The following is a 7090-nucleotide window of genomic DNA, read 5'->3' on the forward strand; positions in this document are numbered from 1 at the left end:
TCCTTTTGCAACACCTTTGTAATAGACTATTTAAACATTTTCCTTAGTCTTGTTCCTTAGTTTTATTCATATCAAGTGTAATATTGAACATTGAACACCATTTTCCTCTCAAGAAGAGAGTAGACCACCACTTTTGAACATCACAAGTGAAAGGTTCCACTTTTATTGTAAAACGGCTAGAAACATGAGTTTTGAGTGAACCGAGTTCCTCTTGGATTTGCGTAAGAACTTGGTGCTTGTTAATGTGATTTGTAGAGGTTTTAGAGTTTAATATACTCTTTAGTTGCTACATTTCATATTCTCTTTGTGTCACGTTACCTTTCCTTTATCGTTTTTAATTTGTGTTTGCTTCTAGTATCGTCTTGTTGTTGCGCGTTAAGGCTTGTTGTTGTATCTCGTTTACGGACTATTTTTGTGTTGTAGATACCATGTGCAGTGGTGGATCTACATACAATTCAGGGGGTTCATCCGAACCCCCTTCGTTGGAAAATTATATTATTTTTACATGGTCAAAAGTATTTTTATGTACATATAGTAGATGTTGGACCCCCTTCGACTAGTCTGTATATTTACTTCTGAACCCTCTCAGTGAAAATTCTGGCTCCGCCACTGACCATGTGGTATTATAGAGAAGGCTGATCGTGTTCTTACACCACCAATCTTGGGCTCTTCTAGGTGGAAAAAAAGTGTGTTGTCAGGTGACGTGTGATAGAAATAATCACTGATATGGACTTATGGGAGTGCATTTTGGGTCCGAGACTTGGTGTGTGCAATTGAAGTGCAAAAGGAAACCTAAGTGCACTAAAAATCAGCCAACATATTACACTTGATGGGCACCTAAGTCTCTAAGGGGCCTTTTGGTCTTTTTGTATTTTAGTTGTAACCTAGTATAAATAGAACATTGTAGGGCTTTTAGACTTGGTTTATGGATGATGTTGTAAGTCTTAAGACATTGGAAAACACAAGTCCTCTCTTCTCTTTGGAGGAAAAACCAAAACTAGGATACAATAATAGGGTGGATTCTCTTTTGTTGTTGTTTGCTTGGAAACATTGATGTTTGGGAGGTGAATTCCGATCTTGTGTCTTTGTAAGAGATAGGTTTATTGTTGTGTGTAGTGTTAAGGGTCCAAGATTGCCCATTCTTGAGTTCTTGAGATTATACCTTCATGTGGTCTATCTATGTATCCTTTTACCTTCTTGTAATCTTGTTTATTGTTTGTGTTGTAATCTTGTGTTCTTGTTGTTATCGTTAAATATGAATCTTGTGTCTTCTTTTTTATCATCTTGTGTTAATCTTATTCTTGTTCTTGTTCTTGTTGCTGTTTTGGTGTTAAAATACACATTATATCTTGTATTCTTCTTGTTGATAGCGAATCCTAGAGTGGTCTCCATCTTGGTCCTCGGATCCTTAAGATTGTGGACTGATTTGGATTGTGTTTTGTGCCTTCCGTTGTCATTCTTGTATCATTTGGTATCAAAGCATGGCTTGATCTTGTTCCCACAAGATCTATCTTGGGCTTGTTAGTGGAAAAAAAAAGTGTTCAAAACTGAAAATTTCAGAAAAAATAGCAATCTGCCCGTGTTGTATTCTTGGCCGAAAAGTGTGTTCTTGTTATGTCTTGGCCGAGGTTTTTACTTGTATTTGTTATCTCTAAGTGTTAGTTTTGTTCCTCACTAACACATTGAGTCTATATCTAGATTTGAGCTTTAAAAATTGATGTTGTTGTTGTGAATATAAGACTTGGCCGAATTGTTATTGAAACATTATTGTGGTGGACTGTTTTGGCTTTGTGGTCTTCATCTTGTTGTTGGTCTAAGCTTGGCCACGTGGTATTTTTTGCTCATTGGTGACCTAAGAACCATCTTGTTGAAGTTGTAGTTGTCTTGGTCAAGTGTTGAAGATATTGTATTGTGAAAATTGGAAGTTGGCCGTGTGAAAATTGTTGGTGTTCTTGGAGATTGTTGTTGGTTGTTCTTGGTGATTGTTGATGTTGTTCATGGAGTTATTCACAACCTTCATAGCTTTTTAAAATAAAGTGAACCTTAGATCTATAAAGGTGAAGGGAAAAAGATAAAGCTTTGTTAGTCTTGAAAGATTTACCATCACTCATCAACTAGTCAATCACATTTCAACCACTTTCCAACAACTTTCCATGATTTACGAATCCATGTTTTAAGGGTAGTACAAGTCTAGTCAAAGACATTTGAGTCTTGAATTTTGAATTGAAAAGGAACTCCAAAGACTAGTTTGTATTTCCCTTCATTGAACAAGTTTCACCAAAGGTCCCAATTTGAAAATTGACCAAGACTTGAACTTTTGAAATTAACAACTTGATGAAACCAAACTAATACGTGGCTGCCACATCACATTTTACTGTTCGCACGAAAAATTTTAAGCTCAAATTTTGATCTTTTAGTTTCATTGTGTTGTCTCTTTAGTTTCATTTGTTGATTCCATTACTAACGTACGAGCTAGTACTAGCTTGTAAGTTAGTTTTGAAACCGTTCTTCGTGTTAAATTTTCTTTGTGTGTCTTAATCCTTTGAGTCATTGTAACGTCCTTGTGTTTTTTTTTCCTTACTCTTTGGAGTCATTTTCAACGTTCGATTCACCTCTCAACACCTCTCGGAGTACAAGCAAGCTTTCAATACTTATGAGATTGAGTGTGAGGGATTCGAGAGACCCAAAATAAAAGAGAGAGTAAGGATGTTTTATATAACTAACGTGTTTTCTATTTTGTAGGTAACTTCTTTGCCACAATGGATACCATTTTGGCCCTCCTTGATGCTATTGCCCGAGAAATAGCTAAGGCGAATGCGGGTCTTGACAAATTGGGATCGGATATGTCTACTATACTTGAGAGGTTGGATCGAGTAGAGAGTCGAAGGAATTCTCGTGATTCTACTTACGAAGCTTTACCTCAAGCAATCACACCAAATGACATAGACATAAGTCAAGCCACCAAATGTCCTCTAACCCGAGACCTACATAGGTTGATCCCTCCTCCATTCGATCAAGTCCAACAAAAAGGACTTGGAAGCCAAATATCTCCTTTCCAAGCTCCGTAACCGAAGCTCCACTTTACCAAGTCAATCCTCTCAACTGAAACTCTACTTCACCAAAGCCGACATGTCCATGTAGATGAGAATGGTAGAAAGGAACATGAAGGATATGGAGTCTACGACAATGCTTGTATGATGGTAGGAGACTTGTTTCAGATGAGATTGAAGACAAGGTTCAAGATAGAGAGGAAGATGAGATTAAAAATGAAGATGTTGGCCAAGACTTGTGTTAATATTTTGTAGGCTATTTTGAGTGGTTTATTTTAAAGTGGCCGATTGAACGAGGTGAAGCCGTGAATTTATGGGCAAATTCCTCTCAAGATGGAGAGGATGATACGGGAATAATCAAGGATATGGACTTATGGGAGTGCATTTTGTGTCCGAGACTTGGTGTGTGCAATTGAAGTGCAAAAGGGAACCTAAGTGCACTAAAAATCAGCCAACATATTAAACTTGATGGGCACCTAAGTCTCTAAGGGGCCTTTTGGTCTTTTTGTATTTTAGTTGTAACCTAGTATAAATAAAACATTGTAGGGATTTTAGACTTAGTTTATGGATGATGTTGTTGGAAAACACAAGTCCTCTCTTCTCTTTGGAGGAAAAACCAAAACTAGGATACAACAATAGGGTGGATTCTCTTTTGTTGTTGTTTGCTTAGAAATATTGATGTTTGGGAGGTGGATTCCGATCTTGTGTCTTTGTAAGAGATAGGTTTATTGTTGTGTGTAGTGTTAAAGGTCCAAGATTGTCCATTCTTGGGTCTTAAGATCACACCTTCATGTGGTCTATCTATGTATCTTTTTACCTTCTTGTAATCTTGTTTATTGTTTGTGTTGTAATCTTGTGTTCTTGTTGTTATTGTTAAATACGAATCTTGTGTCTTCTTTTTTATCATCTTGTGTTAATCTTGTTCTTGTTTTTGTTGATGTTTTGGTGTTAAAATACACATTGTATCTTGTATTCTTCTTATTGATAGCGAATCCGAGAGTGGTATCCATATTGGTCCTCGAATCCTTAAGATTGTGGACTGATTTGGAGTGTGTTTTGGGCCTTCCGTTGTCATTTTTGTATCAGCGTATTTGGCCGAGAAGTTGTCTAGATCTAGGTGTTTTTTTTGCTTGTCTTAGTGGTTTCGTGTGTTAGCTTGTTGTTCCCCTATCACACTTGAGTCTAAAGTCCAAGATTTGAGCTCTTGTTAAGTTGTTGTTGAAGGGTTGGATGGCTTAGATGTTGTTGTTGTTCGTAAGTGTTCTTGCTATTGTTCATATTGTTCTTGAGATGAATGTTCAACAAAAGGCTTGGTTGATTTTAAAAAGGGAAGAGAGAGGCAAGGTCTTGTGTTTGTCTTGGGAATATTTTCAAGACAAATACCAAAGTGGCAAAGAAACAAAAGAATTCCCAAAAAGTGTCAAAACCTTTTTCAAAAAGAACCAAAAAAGGAAAGGGACAAGTCCAAAGCAAAAGGTGTTTTTCCATTTTAGTGCAAGTTGGTGAAAAGTTGAAGGACACCTTTTTGACCCTTGGAAAGAGAGTCCAAATCCTTGTCTTGTTACTCCAAAAACTGAAAAATCATCACCAACAAACAAGATTGAACAACCCAAGTCTTGAAAACATCCTACTCCACTTTAACAACAATACCAACGGCCAAAAAGAAATCGTGACCACGCCAACAAAAAAAACAGAAAACTCAAGTCATTAGACATTCATAGTTTCTCCCTTTGTCTCTACTAGTTTCTTTCTATTTCACTCCTATACTAGTTGACAATTAAGTAACAACCTACTAAGTTGTGAACTAGTTTTCGAGTACATTTTTCGTGTTAACGTTCCTTGTGGTGCTTTGCTAATTTGTAGTTATTCTTGGTTCAAGTGCGTACAAAACTTTCTTGAGTCTTTCAAACCGAAATCCATTCTAACTCAAGAGTAGACTCATTCCCAAGTACTCACAAGTTGATAGTTGGTTTACAACACTTTAAGGGCCAAGTGAGGGAGCCGAAAGTGAAAAGAGTGTGTGAGTATATTTTGGACTAACGTTTGCTCGTTTTGTAGGTAAATTTGCAAATAGAAACACCACACATGGAACCCAAAACTTCCAATGCACAAATCATGGACCATAATGTTATGAATGCCCTTGTAGCTAGTCTTGAGTCCTTGTCTCGAGACGTGGCTAGAGTGAATACTACGGTTGAGAAGATGTGAGTGGAAATGGCCTCTATTAGTGGGCATATAGAGAGAGTAGAAGGCCAACAAAGTTCTCGACCCTCAACTCCTCAAAACACATCCCCAACCATTACCCCTGAAGCCATGCACCAAAAAATGTATCCACCAAATGCCACACCTCAATCCAACTATTACTCACAAGGCCGAGGCCTTGATGGACCTAGCCATTCCTTACCTCACCAAGTCCCACATGAAGGACTTGGAACCCAAATTCCACCCTTAAATCCAAATCCTCCAAACCAAAACCCCCTAATACAATGACCTCCTCCACTAAATGCCAATCCACCATACCAAATTCCAAATGTCCAAATCCCGCTAATGCAAGAAGAGGGATATGTGAGGGAGAACTGATACGAGAATTCCTAGCTCGAGACCTTTCACACGAAGTCAAGTGCGTGAGTTACAACGACTCCAAGCCTTGTTCACATCCTTGGCCGTGTGTGAGGCCCTTGTGAGCCCATCTAAGGTCCTACACTTATTAAAGTGTGAAGAGGTCTAAAAAAACACCCCAAACCCACCCACTTAATGCCAAGGGTATTTTGGTCTTTTGTCTCTCCTTTGTAATTGACTATATAAGACATTTGTTAGGTCTAGTCTTTTAGTTAGTTCATTCATATTTTGGAAGACAACAAAATACTTGTAATATTTTGAAACTTCTCTCTTCCATTGGAGAAGCCCCAATTTTGAAAACTCACTAGTAGAGTGATATTAGTGTTGTCTCTTCGCTAAAAACTAGGATATTGGGGTTCTTTGAGTTCCTCTTGGTCTAAGTTAGAAATTGGTATTGATATTCATTAATCTTTAGGTCCTTCTTTTTGTTAGGGTTCTTAGATCATTGAATATTGTGTGTGAAGTTTCTATCTCTTGTAATTTTGTTATCCTTGTGTTATTGAATCTAAAAGTCTAGTGAGGCCGTATAAGGCTCTTTCGATTCACTAACATTGTTTCCTTGTTATTCATCTCATTTTCTTGTTCAAAAACACAAACTCAAAGTCTAGTGAAGTCGTGTGGGGACTATTTCAATTCACTAGCAACTTGTTGTTCATCTTATTGTTCTTATGTTGGTTGGAATCTCTTGATACACACATAGTCTTATATCATTTGGTATCAAAGTTTGTGGTTGATTTTGTTCCAACAAAATCAATCTTGGACTTGCTAGAAAAAAAAAAAAAAAAGAGTAGTGTTCTTGAACATTTTGGTCGAAATTGGTTGTAGATCTACAATAGATTTTACTTGTTTAGTTTGTTTCTTGTGTTGGTTTCATTCTCATCAACACAAAAGTGTCTAAATCTAAAGTTGAGATTAAGAAAAAAATGACTTGTTGTTGTGAAAACTTGAGGTTGGCCGTGTGGTGACTTGTGTTGGGTGTTGGAGTGCCTATTGTGGTATATTGTTGTTTTGTTCTTGAAGGTTTTGATGTTGTGTTCATCTTTAAAGTTTCTCTTCATGCTATGTCTTAAAAGAGCAATAGATCCAAAAAGGTGGTAAGACAAAATTAAAAATTTGTTTGTGAGAAGACTTTCCAACATCACCTTTCTAGACTTGAAAACACTTTTCCTTGAAACAAGGGACCTTGTCTTGTGGAACTAGTAAAGTCAAACATCACTCTTTTGAGTTGGAAAAAGTTGAAAAAGTTACAAGACTTTACTTTCCCTACAAAAGCAAAGTCATCCATTACAAAATTGTGAAGATTAAGGCTTCAAGTTGATGAACAAAATGTATGGACCGTGACCAATGCCACGATGCCACGTCACTTTAATGAATTTTCACGTTATTAATTAAGCTCAATTTGGATATTCTAGTTTCTAATT

Source organism: Capsicum annuum, chromosome 6, assembly GCF_002878395.1.
Source record: "Capsicum annuum cultivar UCD-10X-F1 chromosome 6, UCD10Xv1.1, whole genome shotgun sequence".
NCBI lineage: Eukaryota > Viridiplantae > Streptophyta > Magnoliopsida > Solanales > Solanaceae > Capsicum > Capsicum annuum.